This window comes from Halictus rubicundus, chromosome 1 (assembly GCF_050948215.1).
Source record: "Halictus rubicundus isolate RS-2024b chromosome 1, iyHalRubi1_principal, whole genome shotgun sequence".
Taxonomy (NCBI): Eukaryota; Metazoa; Arthropoda; class Insecta; order Hymenoptera; family Halictidae; genus Halictus; species Halictus rubicundus.
In genome coordinates this window covers 6,619,019-6,643,647 of record NC_135149.1, presented here as the reverse complement: position 1 = coordinate 6,643,647, position 24,629 = coordinate 6,619,019, and the positions used below count along the sequence as shown (strand labels likewise).

At 33.7% G+C, this 24,629-nt stretch overlaps 1 protein-coding gene across 4 annotated transcripts in view; it reads right to left on the bottom strand.

The window, feature by feature from the left end:
- The window catches only part of Pgant9 (polypeptide N-acetylgalactosaminyltransferase 9), a 537,713-nt gene that overhangs the window by 236,404 nt on the left and 276,680 nt on the right, over positions 1-24,629 (bottom strand). For all 4 annotated transcript variants that reach the window (XM_076786727.1, XM_076786738.1, XM_076786719.1 and 1 more), the window contains one exon: positions 18,506-18,602. The gene's annotated coding sequence lies outside the window, so the exon portion shown is untranslated. The remainder of the gene's footprint in view (positions 1-18,505; positions 18,603-24,629) is intronic.

Here is a 24,629-nt window from a genome sequence, read left to right as displayed (position 1 = left end):
GCGTGTCACCGAAAAGAGCAAACTATATTTTTCGGCGATAGTTTTGATTGCAGTAAGACCTCTGTTGCGAACGCCCTTCGAACTGTGATTTAAGTCTGACGGGAATGATAGAGGCAGAGTTTTTACTGGATATATGTCCATAACACGAGTCTAGTCACAGACATATATCGGCCAGGAGATACTATACTTTGATCCACGCGACCTTACATTACTCGGCGACCGAGGTCTCTCGAGCTTCTTGGCCCCTCACGGGGTACACCCCGCGGCAGTGGGGATAGTTCTGGGACTTTTATCGGCTAGGAATTTGGGACATATATAGAGTAAACACTGTATATCGAAATGTATTTGAACACAGTGTTTCCAATGTTTGATGAATTGCTGATATTTGAACTGTTATAGTTTCGTTACAAACGATCGTACGACAATGAGCATGGGCTCATTTTAACCCTCGGACGGCGGACCATTTTTATAATAATTTGTTTATCGATTTTTTTAATAAAAATTTTTGTAGTTATTCTCTTTAGACACTTTAATCATTCTATTGTATTTAATTCGGCAGCTATTCGTTTAATTAATTCGCCATACTGTGTATTGAACAATGATTTTGACACTGGATCTAAGTAGACCCAGATTCCGCCGTCACAGGGTTAAAGCTTGAAGCTTTTCATTCAACCCACTAATCTTCTACTTTCATAATCTATCGTTCATTTTCTTCTAAAATGTTTTTGCACGATGTAGTGGACGGGAACTGAATACATGATTTTGAAACGTCTATGAAAATATTGAAAAATTCTTTTCGTGACTGAATTTGCCATAGATCTGAAGAGTGAAGCTTCCCCTTTACAGCGACCTCTTAAAACTTGATGTACCCTATTTTTTTACTGTTTTGTGCACAATATACTACATACATATTGTATGGCTAAAGTTTTGAAAGTCGGTCAAGTCGGATTTAGTTCAAATTTGGAATTAAAAACGTGTAGGTAGAAATGTAGAAAATGTTGTATTGGTAAGGTAGAAAATTGTGCTAACAAAACCTTTTTTCGATTCGCCAAAAATCCTTTTGGAAAACACGTTTTTAATGCCAAGTGAGGCTGTGTGCAAACTTTGAGTTCAACTCGATTTGACCAATTTTCGGAACTTCAGCCTTAAGAGTAACAATCTCCGTCCTTGCTCATTTTTGTAAGAACGAGGCGCAAAAATTAATTTATACCCTCAGAACGGTTAATTCTAAAGCATCTGACTCTAATACAGTTTTTGCTGTATTAAAATTTCAAAGGTTTAAACTTTTAAAATATTTGGAAAAATACAAAAGTCTATGAAATGTTAGCTGAAAAATGTAATATTTGATAACGAAAGTTTGTCAAGAATTATTATAAAGAACTTATAAAATCTCTATTCTTGTAGGTGTACTGTGATAATTATTCCGTTTGGTTGTTCGTCGTAACAAACAGGGATTGCTATAAGACTATAGTTATTCCCAGTGCAAGGATAATGGGACGCAAACATTATGTCCGTGTACCGAAGAGTCAGTTGAAGTTTCGCAAAACTCAAAGGGGTTGTAAGACCATAAATTGTCTTTGTTGTTTCGGGGCTCGTTTATTCTCTCATTCTGTTATCTGATTAGAAGAGATAGTGGTAAATTGTTCCCTCGGTGGAAATGTTTGATACGGTAGCCAGGGTATTTAAGGTAGAATTATTCCACAGCTTTAATGGTTTCTATGAAATCGCTTGTGGCTCGTTAGGGGAACAGGCTTAATCCTGACTAAAAATATACTGAAGGATGGTGAAAAATAAATGAAACAAATTCAACAGCTTCGTTCCAATTTCATCACTGATATAAAGTCTCCCATTCTATGCAAATATTGGAAATTATTCATTTATTCATTTTCACGAAGAACGTCTTCCTATAATTAATTAATTGATTGATTGTCGAAAATGAAGATATTTTTGCCTATGCAATATATCCGAGATTAAAACATAATTTAGAAATTTTATAACGAATTTGTGATGGAAAATATGTTTTGATAAACAACATTTTGAAAATTGTAGATGGCATGTCTGTCTGGGAAAGCTATTAACAATACAAACACTGTACAAAATGTAGTTTGAAATTGTTGCCAAAAACAAACCAGTTGTTGCGACATTAAAAAAATAAATAAATAAATATATTTTACTGTTAATATGTTAATATGTAACTTTGAATAGTGGTAATTAAAATTTATAACATTAAACGAGTTGTGAATTTATATAGAACATTTCCTTGAAATTATAAAAATTCTTTTAGTACAAACAAGATTGCTCCAAGTCTCATTATTTTTTATTCATACACGTGTTTTTACAATGTTTTTATTTTATTTTCGACTCGAGAAATCTTTCCAATGGCGGAAATTTAACTCTAATTTTAGTAGATATTTAAGCACCCATTTCATATTTGGTAGCATTTTTTATATGAGTTCAATATGTAAAACTTCTTACAATGTTATAAATGTAAGTCTTCTTTTAAATTGAGTGAAAAATGTAGAATTGCAAAAATGGCATTCGAAAAATAAAATAGCATTCCACATTTAGCTACTCGTTCAATACTTGGTACCATTTTTAATTCTAATTCAATATCGAAATTGTTTTCAATGTTACAAATGTGAGACTGCTCTCGATTGAGTTTTTAAGAATATTATAATTGAATGACACTCGAGAAATAAAACGGCATTCTATATTTGGTAACATTTTTAATTTAATTTAATATCCAAAATTTGTTTAATGTTACAAGTGTAAGACTACTTTAAATTGAGTTTTTAAGAAGGCACTCGAAAAATAAAATGGTATTTTATGCTTGGTTGTTTTCCTCTAGTTTCACTGTTTCCAGGTGTGCGCAAAAAACCCTTAAACTGACGGAACAAAAAGGATTTGCATTATTTCTGCCTCGAAATGGCAAATAATCAGATCAATCGAATCGTCGGACGTGAGAACCGCATCCGGCCCTCTTCTCCTTAGTAGCAAATCGGTTCAAGAAACGCAGGTAGCTGGAAGAATAATGCGGCTGCCAATACTAGCTGCTTCTGAATGGCCCGGAGAATTTTCTTGAGCACGGTAATGATGTTTTATGTGAGAAGAATCATAGCCCTTCCGGGAGCCGTGCACCATTTACGAGGAATCGATGCGCTCCTCCGATAAGACACTTAATGGCTATAATAGTGATAGAAAAGTAGCTCTCGAAGTAACCCCAACCATATTAGACAATTTTTTTTAATCATCGGTAGCTTCCTGTAATTACCGAACCGATTATTAAAATAATAAGGAAATCTCAAATCATCGTGGAGCGCATTGGGAATTTAAAGATTGGACAGGGAATTCTTCGTGAATAGCATGGTGGAAAACCATTTATCAATTGTTGGATAAATTATGTCTCTTATTCTGGGGAAAGCAGTTTAATAGGCAATATTTAAATGATACATTGTTGTGAGCTTCGTCATATTAAAACATGTTATAAGGCAGACTAAAGAGGAAAATTATAATACAATAACAACAACAATTGATATTGTTCTGAAAATTTTTATAAAATATTAGCTCCCACTGGAAATTAAACATCCGGATGAAGAAAACTTTCTGAAGATTTTCTTTCAGACTGCTCTAAAAAAATAACATATTACAGAATTTTGCGATAAATGCATAGTCTATGCTGCAAAATTTTTGACAATCTCAGAAGTTATAAACAAAAAGAATCTTTCACTGATCAATCATAATTTGAAAAATAAAACATTGGAATCCACCATATCAAGAAACTAATATTATAATATTATATTATATTTAATATTAACATTATAATACCGTTATACAATATACACATTATATTGTGCATTCTTGTATAAAATATTACGTAAATATTTTTAAGTAAAACTTTTATCTAAAAAGTGACGTTTATCCTATATGAAAATACAAACAATATAAAACAATACGCATAGAAAAATCCAATAAATTACGAATTTAATGCATTTGTAATGTATATAGGTATGTATAAACAACAGTTAACCCTTTGCACTCGGCGCTATTTTCAATCTAAAACTAAATTTTTCTTACGTCTTACAATATTTTCATTTTATTCATACGAAACTGATCCGATTTCTACATATAATATTAAAATGTTTAGTAATGTATTAAATACAAATTTTGTAATGTAACAAATATTTTGTAATAGTTTTTCTAATTTCTTTGAAATAATGCCACAACAATTTCTAGTGGTGCTTCAGAGTCACCACTCGAGTGCAAAACGTTAAATGTGAAATATGAATTAAATCAAATCAATTATGTATCTGAAGGTCCGAAAGGACAAATAAGGTATCAATAAGTAATAATAAGAATGTATTTCATTTCAATTTAAACAAAACAGAAATAAATCTCTATTTCCACAACGAATATAATTTTACTTAAAATTTGACGTAAAAATCCACAGTCTAAAATGTTGGATAAAAATTGCATATAAATCGGCAAACAGAGATTTTGTATCGCTGTAAGAACAAAGAAGTTCGTGGGGAAGTAGGTACATATGTAGCCAAAAAATCGGAGAAATCTGCGAAGAGCCGACTATAGTACCGAAGTCGATCAAGTGTCGAATCGAACCGTGGCAATCGAAACCTCAGCTCGTTTTCGCTAGTTCGGAGCATCTCTGAAGTTTCTCAAAATCGACGTTGGTTCTTGATCCGGAAGTTTCTTCCGAATGGCACTCTCGGCATTCTCCGTTTCTTCGCGAACTTGAGACCGGAGGCTTTCAACAGGTACACTCAAGTTTTTTCCCTGGGCACGATCGTTTCCACGGATTACCCGAAGGACAGGGTGAAAATGTGTCGTCGGAGCGCCAGATTGTTCCAACAATTTCATTCTATCTCAATTTCATTTTTCCATTTTTCAATAACATCGTGAATATTAAAACGGGACTGTTCTATATGTATATTTTTTTGTTATATTTTTGTGTTTGCGTAATCCTTCAAACAAGTCGACAATGAAAAATTTCACAAAATACAATACTCCTCCATTTTATTTCAAATTTATTGAAATTATTTGCGACGGAAATAAAGTTTCGTTCAATTTCGAGTTTCATAAAACTTATTTACAAAAATGTGTGTTTATGAGTTTATAGTTCGAAGTACAAGGATATTTACTTGTTTCAATTTGTTATTTGAAATGTCATATTTATAATACACAGATAATGTATATAATATAATATACTTCTCATTGGTATACGTAACATAAAAATATTGTACCAACTAATGAACCATTTTTATTTTCTTGGGCACAAAAATTGAAGTGTTACATTGATATAAACATAGTAAATATTTTTAGATTATAAGATGTATACTACATCCTCAAGAAGAAGGAAATGGTTGAAGTAAATCATATTTATAGCAATTTAATTAATGGATAGTTAGTACACATCTGTAGATATTAAATTAGACAAAGTCAAGTTACACAAAAATTTATTTACTGTACCAAAAATACCATCAGAGTCTAAACAAAATGTTAAGGCTGTCCAATTTCTTACTATATTGATTTAAAGTATATTATAAATGTATAAAAAGTATAATTTATTTTTAAAAAAGTAATAGATACTACAATATTTTTGAAGCCAAAGATTAATCAGAAAAGTGATATTATTTAGAAAACATACCTAATCAAAATAAAATTCCTAGATTAATAGTAAATTCTGTAAATGAAGTTACAGAGTTAATGAAGTAACAAGGTTCCCGGCACCACACGGACGACATTTTTCTGCAAAGACAAGTCTGCTACCACTATTTATGCGGCTGAAAATATGGGGGACCGCGAGAGACCGAGGGAAGCCGGGATTTATTATTTCGCCGCTTTTAATGAAATGAGTGCCGAGAATTTAATTAACCCTTCGCCGTAACGAAGAAACAGAGCGCACGTGTGGATAATACATTTAATCCCCGTGTACGTCGAGTGTCTACCCTCGTTTTTGGGTATTTTTCGCAAGAATTCCTTTGTTTGCGGCGCAAGCACGTTGGCGCACGTTGCGAAAATGCAACCATGCGACAACGTTGCACCTGTTTCCATTAAACTTTTTTATGAGTGACGTACCACCGCCGTGCCGGTGGTTGTGAACGGAGAATGGTTACCGCGAATGCTGTCCTCGTATGCGCGTTTTCGAGCGTGATGCGCGCACACGCCGTGCAACGAAGATATAGTTGTACAATTAAATACTGCGACGACAGTTCTGGAACGTAAATACTCCACCTGCGCGAACATAAGTGATCTTAAACCAGTCCCTAAAAGATATATGGGTACTTTACTATTCGAAATTAACAGACTTTGCATCTGCACCTACCAATAAATACACGTACTTTTATTTTTGCGTTTTAGAAGCTCTGCTCAAACACGAGAAGTTTATATGTTTTCTGACTGATACACGCCGACCTTTATGAAACTTTTTACAAATGTTCATTGGACCTAAATAAGAATTTAGCCGTATTTTGTTCGCCTGTTGTTGTTTCAAGGGAGAAATCAGCCCTTCTTCAAAAACTTCGATTTTTGAGCTTCAGCCATATAAGAATCTGTTCAATTATGAAGGAAAATGCTGTTGCTTTGGAGTAATTTATTGAGAAATTCTCAACAGATCATTTTTTATTTTAACCGTTAAGTAAACTATTGGGGACCCTCTTCAATTTACGCTAATCATTATTTGATGTGTAACTATTTAATAATATAACTATTCGTGCATTTAGATTAAATTGTACCATTTCGATACAGATGAATATTAAATATAAATATAATACTAAATATAATTTAATTGAATGATTGCAATTTTGAAGTGCATTTTGGAAGTATACTTAAAGGTTAGGAAGTTGCCAGTAAGTATTGGCATCGATTATTTAACCCTTTCGTTACGGCGGGCCTCGCCGCGGAATCCCTCGTGTAGAACGGAGCGCCGCACAGTGGTCCGGATCGGAAAAGTAAGTGACATTTAGTCCAAAAACGTATTTTCTCGTATCGATATCTAATCAACGAACATTATTTCTTAAATGTCCATGGACCTCGAAAATGAAAACATTAGTACATTTTAATAAATATTACGGTTGTAATAAACATTGAAACTTGGACGTTTTAAGAATAGCATTTTTCGCCACAAAAATTGCTTCTCTTTAACGCGATATCCTGACGCTCCTATTTAATATTTTCTCTCGATTTTTTTTTTAATTGAAGAGCAGACTTTGGCGATGAAAATTGATATCATTTAATAATGATTACTGTAAATAATCTATTTAAAAAATAATATTGAATACAGAAGGGAACATTTGTAAAATTGTTTTCGTTCAGAAATACACATCTTCTATGTTTCAAAGAGTTCCGTATCCGGACAAATTGGAATATTTTCAGTATATTTCCCCCTACATAGTCATGCAAAAATACTAAACCCCCTCAAACCGCTTTGCAAGTTATTGCTCTTCAAACTTCGCGACGCGTCTTACAGTACATGTATACATTCGTATATTTGATTAAATGTTCTTTAAATATGTGCATTTTTACAATAATTTTACGTTTATACCTGAAGTGACTTATATAGCCATTTAAAGAAATAATTTTTTTTTATTACCTTAAGAAAGATAATGAACAATAACAGTTTTTTAATGCTATTGCTACATTTATACATATCTATCGTCGAAGGCTTGTGAAACGTGAAACTGATTCTAAAAACTCCTAACGAACTGTTTAGATTATAGAGTATACATTGTATAACATTGTTTGCCACGACATTCAGAAAAAGTTTATATCTCGTAGGAGGCAGGCAGTTGCTATTGGCATTCAGTTGAAAGAGTTTCATTAAGAGACGCTCGTTTTGAAAGATTCAAGACATTTTTTCTCTTACTTAAACCTTATATTCTATTTTTTTCGTTTTGTTGCATTTATGTCTTTGTGTGTGGTAAATATTTATTCTACGTATAATTAAGATTTAATAAACACATTATTATTAACGTCAGATATCGTCAGGTATCGTCGTCTACATATTGTCCATAAGGGTAAAATCAAATAATAAAAAACCAAAATCGTTGAACCCAAAAGCATTAGAACTATTAATTTAATAAATGAAAAAACAGTTTAAAAGTCTATCATTCACCTATTAACAATTTAATAACGTAATTATTGATATTATCCATTTGATACTATGCATTAATATTATAACTTAATTTTAATATTATTTTTTATTTGTGATTACTTTAATTCAGATATTCCATATTTGTACGCGGTAGATACAAAAAGATGTCTCGAATCTACATTTTACGTAGAAAAACTCATTGCATTTTGCGCATTTTACTGTGCGCCGCACGGTGGTCTAAAACGCGAAATTTAGTAACATTTTGCCAAAAAATCAACTGTCTCATATCGACTTATGTTGAAGGCTTATTGTTTTCTAAATGCCCATTAACCTTGAAAATGAAAAAATTAATAAAATTTAATGAATACTATTACTGTAATAAACGGTTAAAGTTGGAAGTTTTGAAGATACCCTTTTCTCATGGAAAAAATTGCTCTTCTTCTTTGAAATGCCCTGACGATCCTTTTTAATATTTTCCTTCCAATCTTTTTTTTTTAAATGAAAGGTTTATCTTTAAGCTGTAAATTACCATTGTCGATTAAAAATTACAATTCATAATGTATTAAACATGTTATGCCAAATGCAATTAGGAAAATTTTCAGAATTCTTAAAACTTCGCAAGGAATATCTTCTGTATCATACGAGATCATAGAATTTTACAAAATGGAATATTTTCAGCATACTTCCTTCTACACAATCATGTAAGAATTATTTCCCATCTCGTCCCATATCACAAGTTATTATTGTTTAAAGTCGCCCGCGTGCGGCTATGCGCATAGGTCCTCGGATACCTGAGTATACTTTGTCCATTAGTTCAGTATATCTTCCAAGGCAGAAGAGATCATGGAATTTTATAAAACAGAATATGTTCAGAACACTTTCTTTTATATAATCGTGCAAGAATTATTTCCAATCTGGTCCTATTTCACGCGTTATTATTGTTTAAAGTCGTCCGCGTCCGTGCGGCTATGCGCATAGGTTTTCGGGTTCTTGGTCGGGACTCTTTGACGACTAAAAAACACTTTAGGCACTAAACCAAATTTTATTTAAAGAGCGATTTTTGAAAAAGTTAGAGGAATAATGTATTTACTACGCTGAACGTGTTTCTAGAAGTTGTTAAATTTGTAAATATTCTTAAAAAATAGTAAAAAAAGCTATTAAATAAACAAAAAGTATGGTACATTATGCACTATTAAAAAAGATTACTTATTAATATTCTACACCCTAAATATCACTTCGATATCTTTAATAGTTTAGAAGTTATACCAAAGTGTCACTCGCGTGCCGTGATGAACAGTGGGAACATTAAGCGCGCGCAGTCTTCAGAATTCGGGGCCAAGACTTTTGCCTCAAAACCGACTTAAGTGCGTTTTGAAAACGGTTAACTTTTTACTGCATTTTCGTGGCCGGTGACTATGGTCACCCGTCGTTTTGTGGCGGTTGACTATAGTCACCCGTAGTAGCGAAATGGTTAAGAACAGAATTATTTACCAGAAGAATCGTGCCAAAATTACGTTTAACATATCCCAACAAAATTAAATTCATCATTGCCACAAAGATTGATTCTCTATTCTGAATGGAAAGTAGCATAGCCCATGCATGATTCGCGTGTCACGTGAACGAATACAAATTGCAAAATCGTTCTCCGATACCTATAAACAGCGCAAAATACAGAAAATTGGAAAGTCAAATCCTCCGGTTTTATACTGCTTGCCGTTCGTTCGAAAACGTCGATCGAACCAAAAGAGAACGTTCGATGTGGCTGTTGCGTTCGATCGAAACGCATCGCACACAGATACACAAGTAGCTGAATGTCCCACAGGGAATAACACATGTCCCCGGCAAACACTAATACGCAATAGTGGGCGTATCGTGTACATATCACGCGGAACAACAGTGAAACACACGACTGATTGGGGACTAGCGAACTGCCTATACACGGATGAACCGCAACCGTGAAAGTGCAAACTATTACTGAGGTACTGGCCAACTTTATGCAAATTGAAACGACAACTGACAATGAAACAGTTGCTGGAAATCCGTAAACTCCCGTCCAGGTACCTCTCCAGACCATTACAACGTCTTTCATATACATCATAAAGTATGATAATTAGGCGTGGTCGGAACTCTCCACTTCGTGAAGGCTTTCGAAGCCAGACTACGGCATTTTTGTGCGCTTATGGTACATTCATGTTTTTGCAATATCGTCGAACTCTCGCAAAAAATAATGATACTATTTTATTTCTAGGAATAACCTTCTTCTCGGTCACGTTTCTCTCATTGTTTGGATTTTTTCTTTTGTAAAATAATATATCACTGCGAATTTTTATGCACAAATAAAAATTGTCATATACAGGAGTTACGTGGACATCCATTTCTCTTCTTACACTTTTTAATCAGTTGAAAATAATACAACAATATAAAAGTAAATACTATTCAAAGGAATTCTTTATACAATGTTGTTGCTGTTTTTGTCAATTAAGAAAAACTTTTATATAACTTTAACTTTTGCATTTGACGTACCTACTTATTCTTCTGATAAATTCATAAAACTGCAGTCTATGTATGAAAATTGAAACTAGCATAAAAATCTGCAGTCTAATTGATTGATTTTATAGTGGCTGTTGTTACAATGCTTATAAACAGTGTGCTTAAAAATTCATATAAAGTGAATGTAAACTTAGATAAACGAATATAGTTAAATGTAAAGGTGGTATTTGATAAAAAGAAAGGTGTACCAAATTCTCAATTAACAATGACATTAAATCAATTTCGATTAATATTAAAACAAAATTTTAAAAGAATGGTCTAATAAATACAATTTTTAGAATAACGTACTTTTATGCATTTATAACTTACCAACACGTTAAGAAATCAATAAAATAGAAATTAAATGTAAGTGATTTTAAACGATTCATGAGTAGCACTTGAGGTCTGAGTCTTGATCAAATTTAACACTTCACCTACTGATTGCTTAATAGTCCTTCTAAAAAATCAAGATTTGACAGCCAACTTGTTAGTATCTTACTAAGTGTACAAAGGCGATTTCAATTGCTAACCAAAAAGCTATTTTGTTAACACAGTGTGAAAAATCTTTCCTGTAAAATTATTAACGTCCCTTTTGATGTAGCATACTCATTTGTAAGCATATTGATAGGAGTCCAAGTGTTAAAAGTATTTCAAAGTTCTATGTAGATTGCACAAAATTTTCCTGCTTCCATACGTCTTTGTAAAAATTCTCAAATACATTAAAAATTCTATTGAATTATTTTAACCCTATCAAGATTACAAACAAAGGAAAGAAGTAGATAAGGGAGGTATAAGGAAGAACAGAAAGATGCCAGAGAACTCGTACGAGCTGAATATAAGAATGGAAAACAGTACGATAATATTCGACAATTAAAAGAAACTATTAAGGTAAAATGGAGTAATTTGTCGCAAGATACAATTAAAAAGCTATATAAATCCATAACAAATTGGCTGCTCCAAGTAGTAGAAAATAAAGGCGGATACACCCATTATTAATTTGCTCTTAATTATCATGTAACTTTCTTTTTTGTGGAAACATATGTAAGTGTGCTATCATTTCGCCCTCGGCATTTGTATATTTCTTCTGCTTGCTCAGAAAGCTAGCGAGATCAACCTTATTTACAAAGAGGTTCCGTCTCTGTGCGTCATAACAATTATGATATTATGTGTTACATACAAAAATTCTAAGTAATCTTCGAGAAATTAAAGATAGCACACATGTGCTATCATTTTGACCGGGACTGTATGTCACTCCTTAGTGCGATCCATGTGCATCATCCCAAACGAAGATCATGGTACGTAATTGGTTAAGACAATGAACTTGACAAGAAAAAAATTTCAATACAATCCTCCACAATGAACTGCACAATTGGGAGACCTTACTGAAAAACTGCTTAATTTTTCACTAATTACGTGAGTAGCGGCACACGGTATGAACATTCCAGTGTGATTTCAAGACGGTCCAGTGACAAGTACTCGCGTAAATTTCCCCAAGGCCGGCAAGCGTGTTGAAAATTCTTTGACCACCGAAACTGAAATCCAGCGGCGAGTTGTGACAGCAGGTGTCCGTTTCAATTTAATTCTCGTGCCGTACGACACTGTCCGTGTTTAATCCCATCGCGGTCATAACCCGTCCAGAAAAAAAAAGAAACCAAAGCAGCAAACCCTTCCGAAAACGAAGCCCATTGTACGCCCGCGATCCTTTCTTTCCCCCAGTTTTCCCGGCTGCCTTTCTTTTTCGACACAACTTCCACCCACTCCTTTCCATTTCTTTATCAACATTTCACTCGATTCTTTCACTCCCCGAAACCGCTGTCGTTTTCCCCTTTTTTTTCCCGACCACCAACCAGTGTCCCGCTTTCGTTTGATCCTTTTGCAACCCTTTCTTCTGTGGTTTCGGCGCCCTAACATTTATCTCCACGTTTTGTATTAATTAATCGCCTCCCACCCTCCCCCACCCCCTCTCCAGCGCCACTGTACCGTGCCGTTTTTATCCTGTTTTTGCCACCCGCGCTTCTTCAGACTCTACGGTCGTGTGCACGGTTGCTTCTTGTTCTTCGTTTTCTGTGGATTAATCGTTCTTCCCATGCCGGACAATTTGTACTTTTGGTTCCGTGTTCTTTTGTTTTAATCTCGCACACGGTGTTTCCTTACTTTATGTTAACTTGTAATCTGTAGTTTGTTCTTTCGGTTATATCTTCTAGGTTTTTTAGCATTTGGTATTTTATGTGTTGGACACACGGTGTTTCCCTATTTTACGTTAACTTGTAATCTTTAGTTTGTCCTTTCGGTTATTTCTTCGGGAGTTTTTGCATTTTATGTATTTCGCGCACGGTGGTTTCGTGTTTTACGTTAACTTGTAACCTTTAGTTCGTTCCTTCGGTTATCTATTTATTTATTTGTTATTGCTTTAAACCAAGTGGTTGGGCTTTTAGTGTCTTATGTATTTCGTATTCGGTATATCCGTTCTTTTTATATTAATTTATAACCTCTGGTTTGTCTTTTGATTACTTTTGTGTTTTTAGTATTTTATGCCCTTATTTTTGGAATCTCTACTTAATTGACTCTTTGCTTCTTTATGTCCTCTTTGTTCATTGCTTTAATTATCACTGTGTATTTTTATGCAAAATTAAAATTATTTGCACTAATTTCAAACTACAGGAGCTTCACAATCATTAATTTTTTTTTATTAATAATTGGAATAAACTGGAAATAATGCAACAGTATTTTTAAAAGTCATTAAACGTTTTTACAGTATTCCATTTATTCTACTCATTTTTATTATAAATGCATACAATTCGCAGTTTAATTATAACAGTAGTTTATTTATCGACGCCTCATTTATAAATAAGTTTTTGTACCCCGTCTGTAATCTTACTTATTTTTCGGTCGTTACTGCAACAGTGTCCAGTAGACAACGCGAAATAATTAAAAGAAAAACCATTGCATAAATAAATAGAGTAAACTTTTCGTTTTACAACAGCAATAACATATTCATTCAGTTTTGTATTCAAGTAACAATTTACTTTAATATAGATGCAAAAGTTTAAGATGAGAAGAGCCCCAATTGTCCCCGTAACGTTCTAAAATTGGAGTTGATAAGAGGATTGGCTCTATAGTCAGTAACGTGGGTGCGAAAGAACTACGATCCAAAAATATTGAAACGAAAAGTCATAGATCAAAGCAACATCTATATCAGCCACATAGAGAAAATGCCACTAGCATGGCGCACAGTGGTCCGGATCGAAGAATTTAGGGACATTTATGTATAACTTTTGAACCGTTTGAGATATTGAAATGAGGTTTGAATTAAAAAATATTATAACATAATCTCTTTCGAGTAATACATATTAGAATATATTTTTTTGTTTAATTTGTTAGTTACTTATTTTTATCAATTTTTATGTAGTTGTTGAGTCAGTTACTTTCCTTATTAAAACCATTGTATAATAGTTGGAAATTCAAATCTCATAGTTTTCTTACATATAATGTAATTATGTTATTAAAGTTTTTGACAAAATGTACAGGTATATATGTAAGTTATTAAGTAAGGTATCTAACGTTACAAATATATATTGCGAGCAAAAGTAATACTAATATTTTATTTAGTTGGTAAAATAAGAAGTATATTAATTATCATTTTGTTTTTGAAGAAGTAGGTACAAGCGGCATTTGTTTTTTTTTATTTTTTTAATAATTCCGCAGCCTCTGGACTTAATTGTTTGATTTTCTTCTTGTAAGATCTTATTCTCGTGGATGAAATATGTGGATCCGATGTTGATAACAATTTGTGAAATGTATTTTCATTTGTAGCGATTCTAGAAATTTTCCGAGTATTGGCCAATCGGAAGTAATGCGTGCTGTATTATCTCCTTGCCATGAATTAATAATTTATGAATGGAGGCTGGCATATAATACCATCCGTAGCGGTTAATAAAATATTTTGGTGTGCTTTGTGCGTATTGTTCAAATTTATCCGTGTCTATTTCATAAGACAAGGAAATTGTTTGAAGTATTGCATGCAATATTTTAAGAGTTATTTAATTAATTGATTTGTTAAGAGTTCTCGGGTTGCCTCGCGCTTCACAAAGACCAACGCGCGGCGACCGTGCTCGCCGCAACATTGTCAGCTTTAAACAACTATAAATTGTAAAGTAGGACGAAATATTAAATGATTCTCGTACGGTTATTTAAAGGAAGTTCTACCGAAAATATTCCTCTTTGTTAGAGCCTGTGAAGTTATTTGAAAAAAAAAGATATCCTTTGACAAATATACAAAATTTTTTTAATCTGTCATGACTCAACTTTAACACTAAACCTACTGACATTTTATATATACCTATTTCTACCGATGGCTATCAAATGACCGCTTTTCAAATAAACGTGATATTCTTTTCCAGTTGATTATAAATAATACAGAATTTAGCATAGGCAATAAAATACAAAATAATTATCATGTAATAATTAAAAAATATTTATTTTTTCGGGCTTTAGGAATATACATTTTTAGAAAGACGACTCGAAACTGAAAAATTGTAATGCCGCGTACAGAGCCAGTGCTCAAATTTGAATGATCGTTATTTTGCCTCGTGGGTTACCAGCAGTCAACGCTCTGCACCCAACATAAAACAAACTGTACATAAGCACATGGCGTGTTCCTAAAACACAATCGGATGACATTTTCTTGGAGAACTTAAAATTAGTAGTAAGTTTGAGATTTCAATGCAGATAACTTCATAAAATTTCATATATTTTCCAGCGGTCAAAAGACCGCTCACGGTAGATAACGGTAGAGTACATATGATTATCAGGAAAAACGAAAGAAAAAGAGAGATAGATATTGAAAAATTAAGTAGCTATATATTATAGAAAAAGTCGTGCAGTAAGTTCAAGAATAATGAAAACGTGGAATTTAACAATTTTGATTAAAGTCTCAAAAGCGGTCATTTGACCGCTCTGGTAGGTTTAGTGTTAAATGATTGTAGTAACTAAAATATTTATTCAATTTTATTAATTTCTTCATTTTTCGAGGTCTATAGACGCTTACAAAGCAATACAAATTGATTAGTTTTTAATTTCGAAAAGTCGACTTTTTGGTCGAATGTCCCTAAATTCTTCGATCCGGACCACTGTGTGGCGGCGCGGCGACCCTACCTGTCAGAAACGCTTAAAATCCCTTAAATTTAATCACGCATAACTGTTGAACCAGTGAATTTCTCGCATTAAAACTTCGATTTATGGCATTTTCTCGTCAAGATCTACAGGATTATATGAACAAAAGTTAAAAATTTCTGGCTTGTCAAGGTGAAGTTTAACCCAAAAAGGGAATATACCTACATTCCCCAGTCGTTCAAAAATAGATCATACCTAATGAACAGACGAATATTTACTGGTACAAGAATCGCCTAGAAAATGTCAAAACTGTAATTCATATTTAACAGTACAGCATATTTTGTTTGAAATATTTTTTACAACGACCTATAATTTCGTAAATAATTGTGTGCGAAACTTCAAACGGGACAATCGTTGGATCTTGAAATATTTAAAGGCTTATTGGGAACAGATAAATATTGCAAAGAAAGAAATTTCGCTCCTGACATAACGACTCAGATTGCCCACGGAGAGTTAACTTTTGTTTCCTACAATTGACTTGGACAATTTTTTAAATTTTGCATAAAGATCGGCAGTCTACTTATTACCGAATGAAGTAACTATTTCGACTCGCGTAATTTTTCAATCGAAACGGCCTGACTACTAGAAATGTAACCTTCGCCCTCGGGAGCAGCAATCAACCCCTACTCATCTTTTGTCCCGAAATTGACTGGGATCCGCGAGTACATATCGAGCTGGAACCGGTCCCCGGTAAACACACAGAAAAATGTCAATTTCCATCTAACAAACCGTTCACCTCGGAGCATCCACCTCCGCCAGGGGCGTCTGCGTCCTTTTCTCGAGCGCGCTCATCGCCGGGCTACCAGAAATTTTCCATCAAACCCGCATTTACACCTCCAATCTGAGAGAAGACCGGATCCCTTAATACCACCCTTAGTACTGGGCCAGCAAGATAGAAAGAAAGCAAGCAAACCTAAAAGAGAGGGAAAGAGAGAAAAGGGGTTTGAGGGTGGAAAAAGCCGTCGCATCGCGTCGGCCCGATTTCGCCGATGAAGCTCCCAACTCTCCCCTTTTGTTCTCCGATTGAATGGTAGGCTCGATATCAATTGAAACGTTCTCAGCAGCGACTCCATCGGCTCGACCAACAGAAAATTTTTAATGAAAGCCACGAGGGTGCATAAATGTAACGGGCGGGAGATCCCTCCGAGGGGAAAGTAAGACGACGAATATCAGAGGGGGGTGGTGGGAGTTGTGGAAAGAGGGAGGGAGACGGGTTAATCTCTGACATCTTGTTACAGAGACCGGCATAAGAAAGAAGCAGAGGGGGTGCGGCGGTGGTTGGCGAGACCTCTTCGTGGCCGTGTTCAATTAAAGCGTCACCTCGCGGAGGAAACTTTTATATGAATGGTTTTCATTACGTTGCGGACTTATTAAAGCCGTCTTCGCGCGAGCATTAATATCCCTCGTCCAGACGAGTTTTGTTATCAGCCCCGGCCCATTCAGCCGGCCCTTGCTACCACCCTGGATACGTAATAGGCGGTTTTACCATCACCGGCGAGACGCTAACTAAACGGTAACCCGGCCCACGCGAATTAACGAACAATTTGCTGGCGACAATGTCCGCATTGTTGCCCGGGAACGATGGTTTCAGGGGGTCCTGAACGGTTTTCTCCAAGGAGGCGTTGCTTAGGGTGATGTTAAGGGTGTTGATTTTTTTACTTAATGTCTTCGTGCTTCGAGGTATCTTAACCTCTTGCCGTACGATTTTATTTACAGTTACAATAATTAGAACTATTCTTAATAATTTCACAGGAGAAAATTTATATTTATTGTACGCTTAGATTTATTTTAAATCTTACATACTGTCCACAAAAGAATGGAATTTTATTTCGTCCGAAAATAAAGGCATAACTAGACTGCGGATCCCGAAATTAAAATTTCATACTTGAATTGCAAGAAATTGCAGTGATACAAAAAATTCTTCTTCTAATGACTTCACTGTTTTAAATTACACCTACTCATTTTCGTCACAAATGAAATCTACAGTCTAAACGTAACATTCACATTTAGTAGATTGTTTGAAATTTTGGCATTGAAATGACTAATTTTAGCAAATTTTATAAATTTTCTAAGACTTTGTAATTTGAAAAAAATAATTCTTCTTCTCGAGAACAAAGCTCTGTTTATACTTATATTCTTTTATAAAAGGATGTATAAAAATAGCATCCCGCAGTATGTATGTATTTATAACAATCGAGTTGAAAATACGATTGCATCAACTCTGCTCCAATTTGATTAACCCTTAACGGACCGATGCCGCCATATAAGCGGCATGGCAGTTTTACATGCTAAGTCCAATGCCGCGTATATGGCGGCAAAAACAAAATTTAAATCATCTTGTTATCGTATTACTGTGAATAGATTTTAAGAAATTTTCACTAAAATATAAATATTTTCCTTTCTATACTTGACATAAAAATGTTGAATGACTTTTTAATGCAAAAGTGATGAAAGTAAAAAAATTATAAGTAAGGAAAAATTTCAGTTAATTGCTAGATAATGAAGGAAAAATTCTCAGTTCTGTAAAATGCAATAATATCAAAGGTTTTTTCGTCTAACCCACTGCCTAGCTATACCTTGAAATAGTAATACTCAGAATGAAAATCAAGCTTTGGAGGTGTAATATTGAACAAGCTAAACAAAAGATTGACTCAGATCACTTTCCCATTAAACAACTTAAACATAAGCTCTATCACTTACCTAATACTACTTTCCTAAGTCCAATACGAATAAACTCCTTTGTCACGTGTAAAGATTATTGTCTTGCTAATGAATGTCCGAAATCCAAAGCTGTATCCTGAAACAAAATGGAAGAGGCCCATAAGAATAATAATTATTATTATTTATTGCTTTAAGCCATATGAGGACCCATAAGAATAATCATGAGATAAAGGAAGAATACGATGAAATATTTTTGTGATATGAGTTTTACGTCGATATATCTGGTGAAGATATATTTGTAAGAACAATATTGTGATTGTAAATCGCAAGGCAGAGACGTGTAACTGCAGCCAGTGATAGAGAGGTGTTGCAAGAAAAAGCCAGTTGGATTGGAAAATAAAATATATTCCTATCCACACTCATGGCACGATAGTGGCATAAAATGTCACGTGCCGTTTCATTCTTAAGATTTAAACGCTCATAAACTTTAGATAGGATATCCGCCATTGCAACCCCGCATACGGAGCACATGGCAATATCGCGGAATCTTACATTTCCTAGCGTGTACACATAATCTGGAGCGTCCATCATATATATGCTGCACGAACATTATATTATTTCCTTCCTTGAACAATTTCAAACAAAAAGACAACAAAAATCCTAAATTTTATGATCATAATAGAATCCTAACCTAAAATAATGTGCTCTTTAAAAAACAAAAATAATATAATAATTTCTCATACAATATAAAATATATATAGATATATAACAATATCTCATATAATACATAAATTCTCATATAATAACTTCTTGCGTAGGAAGTTACAATTTAGTAATTACACAAGTTGCATAAAAACCGCGGCTAATTATTTTCTTTCTTGTAAAATTTAAAGAAATTCTAAAGTAATATACAACAATTCATAATCAACAATTAGTATTAGTTAGTCTGAATATTAGATATATTTTTTCGTATTTCAAAATTGTTCACTTTCCCAAGATTCAGTAAAAATACTGTTTATAACTACCGCCTCCTCCTGAACATAACAGGTTTACTATACGCCATATCGAGGTTCCTACGTTAATAAACTTCCAGATGAAATTGTTGTTATAAATAGGTTGCATTTTAGTGTCGATTTCTATTTATGCGACTATACGATGCGGATTAATAGATAATAATATTAATAAGAGTAACGACTTTTTTTATGAAACTTTGACATAAAGCAAATGGCACGTAAAGAACGTGGTTCAAGCGTGAAGCTATTTTGAAACCCTACTTTGATGTTCGTATAATGGAAATTTTATGACACTACAATGAGAAGATTTTTATACTGCTTTTCTGACGCGAGAACCTTCATCTTTTATAACAATCCTACACATCTGACAAGACGAAATAAGTAGAAACGAACTCATTTCGCAGCTAGAGCTCCTACAGGTTCATATTTATTCAAAGTACACGTTGCAAAGCAAATAAAACTATCAAAATTTGTTGTAAAAAATTCGTGAGACACATTACTACTGTACAGCTAATATTCATGATGAGATTCAATTTTTATGTGAATTCTCATTTTTTAACAGATTGTTTATAAAATTATATCAGTTCCTCTCATCAATTGAACATATAGAAGAATATTATATAAATTTCCCTCTAAAATCTATGTACTGATAGATAACATGAATTGCTAACGTGAATTTTAATCGAGATGAAATTTTTTAGCATCGATTACAAGATGAAGGGACTACACAGACATTCGTTTCTTAATAATTGTAATAAGTCGACAAGAATGTAACAGTGTTTCTAAATTCTTCAAATATTTTCTGTTTTGCATTTGATCTACCCATTTTTGTCATTGAGTAAAGAATCCAATTACTGTGCCTATATTAATTATACTTATTTTTAAAGCATAATGAATATTAAAAAAAGAGATATATAACATATATATTAACTGATTTTAATGAAAAAAATTCAATATCCCTTTTTTAATAATCATTATGCTTTAAAAATAAATAGAATTAATATAGGCACAGTAATTGGTATCCCCACAGTAATTCGGTCCCTTAACCCAAATGCACAAAATCCGCAGTCCAGTTATTCATTTCCATTAGATTTGCTGAATTATCAGTTATTATCACTAGACTGCGAGTTTCATGCATTTATGACAAAACTGAGCAGGTTGTAAATTACAAAGAAAGTAAAAAGAGGAATTTAAGACCATCTTTACATTTTTTTTTGGGCTCATTGAAATTATTGAAAGAAGAAATAAATTCCTATATATTTCCTGTTAGTAGTAATTGATACAGAACATTTTTATTTTGCATAAAATTCCGCACCATCATACATACTGATTCAAATCATTCAAAATAAGCACACTAGGGCAAGGGACCCAATTATTGTAGGGGTACCAATTACTGTGCCTATATTAATTATACTTATGTTTAAAGCATGATGAATATTAAAGAAGGGATATTATATTTTTTCCATTAAAATCAGTTAATATATATGTTATATATCTCTTTTTTAATATTCATTGCACTTTAAATATAATTAACATAGGCACAGTAATTGGTACCACCATGGTAATTGGGTCCCTTACACTAGTATGTTCGAATAGACTGCAGATCTTTATGCAAAATAAAAATTGCCTTCAACAGGAGCCAAATACAAATTTCTTTCGTTGCCTGATAATTTTAGTGAGCTACAGCGAATAGCTAAGTTCCTTCTAGCTTCCTCTGTTCCAAATTTCATTTATTAATTTTCATCATAGATGTATAAAATCGAATTCAACACTGATAATAATTGAATTTCTAAATTATTCTGGACGAACAAACTAGTTTCAACATCATTATTATAATCCGTCGTCGGTGAAGTACATTGAAAGTTAATAGGCAACATTTCCGCTACTGTTAATAGCAATAAAGTAGTTTACTAACACTAACAGCTTTCTCGTCAGACAAAATAAGCGTTCTGATAGTTATGGGTCGTTGTTAGCGGCGCATAAAAGGGGGAGATACAAGGTTCGAAGACACATTCGACTTATCCATAAATACCGATACCGTTATTGGGAGCAGAACCTCTATCCGGGCCGGCCATTTTCTTGATTCTCGGCTCGCCACTTAGCGTACTCCTGCGCGTATTACCGACTCTGCTATGTCTGCTAATGCTTGCAGATATACATAGCGCATCGTTTGCCCGCGCGGCACTCACGTTTGCAGTATTGTTTCGCGAGTCCGTTGTTTTGTCGAGAAATCCTGTTACCCGTGCATTTAGTCCTGCACCCGGAACCTTGTTTCTTCCCATTTCCGAAGCGCCTTTGTTTCTTCGGATTTTCAGCCCTTGTTGCGCGCGGTAATTGAACCCGCGAGCACTCGTTTCTGCGGTACTTTCAATAACGAGACATTGTACGATTAAGTCGGACGATGAGCCATAGTTGTTAACAAAACTTACAATTAGCGGCAGGCATCAATTAACCCTTAACAGATTATCCACCGGTGATTATTTCGTAATTTTTGAAAGTCCACGACTAAGGATATTCTAACACTAACTGTACCGAGCACAAAATGTGCCTATTATACGCTGCTATATGAAAATTACGAGACTGAATTTATTGAGATTTTTATAACAATCTGTGCTTGAATAAAGAAATTTGTTTAATAATTTTTAATGGAAGCAGCTTTAAAATTTGTTTAATAATTTCTAATGGAAGCAGGTTTGTCATTTCAATAACTGTATATAGGTATATGTATATATATAAAAATTACATTCGTTAAATTTCTAAAATGGCACTAGGTAACCATCGCAAAACAGTCATATTATTTAAAATTTTTGATAGACGAAAATTACATGCACAGTAAACTGACAAAAATTAAATATGCTTGCATTAAGGAGAAGAAAATGAATTGAACTATTAACTTCTAGCTAGCAGGATCCATTAGCGGCAATATTTGATATACGAAAGTATCGTACAGTGAAATAGGGACAATGAGAAGAATTACTGTGTCTATTGGAAGTTTAGTAAAATTCATGAAAGACGTGCTATGAAAGCAGGAGTTCACAGTAACATCTACAGCATGATCACGAATTGTTAATAGTAAGTTTGTTCTTTTTTTGTTAGAAAGAAACGAGACCGTTGCCATTACATGACTCCTGGAATTATACTTGGAATTCCTATATTACTTCCCCAATGACCTATACAACCTGCATTATCGATATTCATCGATCAGATTACCGTTAGCAGTACCTCTATGGGAAACTGACCCGTAAAACCGCAACGCGCGCCAGAAATGGGAAAATTTCTAATTTCGGTAGAAACTGTCAGACATTATATAAAAAATAGAGAAAATACTGATTACTTCATAAAACATTTATCGTGAGCGAAAATTAGGCCATCTTAACCTGTAAATGGCCAAATTTATATCAATTTAACTCTTACAAGTGACTCTATCTTACAAGTAACTCTTACAAGTACACTTGTTAGATGACAGACATTTTTGCCCATTTATGTAACCTGTAAATGGCCATATTTATATCAATTTAACACTTAGATGACAAACACTTTTGCCCATTTATGGCAGCCATAGTTAAACTTACTGAAATCTTTACATGTGAATTTTCTTTTACATATTTCTGGGCCTACTCGTTTTTAGATGAATGTTAATTTTCTTATTAGATGTAATATAAACAGTTACCGAGTTGAACTGGCTGCTAATAATTAAATTTTAGACGAAACGTTCATAATTCTGAGTCAAAATGGACCCGCCATCCGAGGGTTAAATGAAAGTACAAATAAATTCCAAGACAGTGTTCCTATTTACGATGTGTTAATTATGTTGTAATATTCTAACTTGTTCTTAAAGTAGCTTACGATACAGTGTTTTATTTTACGTTTCAAATTTTCACTCAAAATTGCAGTAAAAAAAGTCAATGTTGTCCATTATTTGAAACCTTTTATTCAGGTAACAAACTTATAACAAAAGAGACTAGATAATAAATCACCCATTTTGGTTCTACGCATTAAATCAACAAATTATGTTTCATTTAACTCACATTTGAAAGAATCACATCTCACAATACAGACAGAAAGAGATGAATCAATCAATGGATCAATCATTTGACAGTATTTAAAAATGGTAAATGGTTGAATTTCCACCCTGAAGCGTATACAAAGGTTATACAGTATATCTCGAAAACTATGCCATCGATTTTAAAGTTTTTGGTCTTAAATTGCAAGGATCTGAAGGGCCTTTCTAATTACATAAGTGTGAAATGGCGCCCCCCTTTCCCTTTATAATTTTTAATAAAACCCCCTATAAAACGTTACATATTTAGATTCTACAGGAAAAAACAAGTAAATTTTGTCTGAAACATTTTTTTGTCAGATGATTCCATAATGAGATACAACTGTTTCAAGTTTACGAATAAGCAAAGGATTCGAGCAAGTATACATAATTCCATAACGCTATTTCCGAGCGCTTCGAGTAAGTACATACCTACAATAAAGATGATCACATAAGGACGAAATTCCCTGACAAGGTCGAAAATCGGCGACTTTCACCCTTAGGCTCTCATCTTGAAACGTTTGTAGCTCATTGCAACGTTTACCGATTTCGATGAAATTTTCAGTGCGCATATAAGTTACCGAAACCTACAAAACGCATTTTTTAAATTATCGTCCAGATAAAAAAGTTGAAAAATCATCAAATTTTCATTTCTTTATCATTTCAACCAATTGCAATTTAAAGAAATTTTTGTTTACTCCTTGCCTAGCAAACTAGTCGGTCTAACATCTAAAAACAAAATGCAAGTAATTTGGACCAATTTTAAAAAAGTTATGCGATTTTTGAGAGTGTCCCCGACTGTACAAGTCGAAACTTCAAACAGTTATATCTCATTATGGAAACATCTGACAAAAAAACGTTTCCGACAAAATTGACTTGTTTTTTCCTGTAGAATCTAAATATGTAACGTTTTATAGGGGGTTTTATTTAAAATTATAAAGGTACCCCGGCCCCCTTTAAAGGGAAAGAGGGGCGCCACTTCAGGTTTATGTAATTAGAAAGGCCCTTCAGATCCATGCAATTTAAGACCAAGAACTTTAAAATCGATGGCATAGTTTTCGAGATATTGAGCTGTTAAGAGTTATGTGGGCCACCCTGTATATCAAGGTTC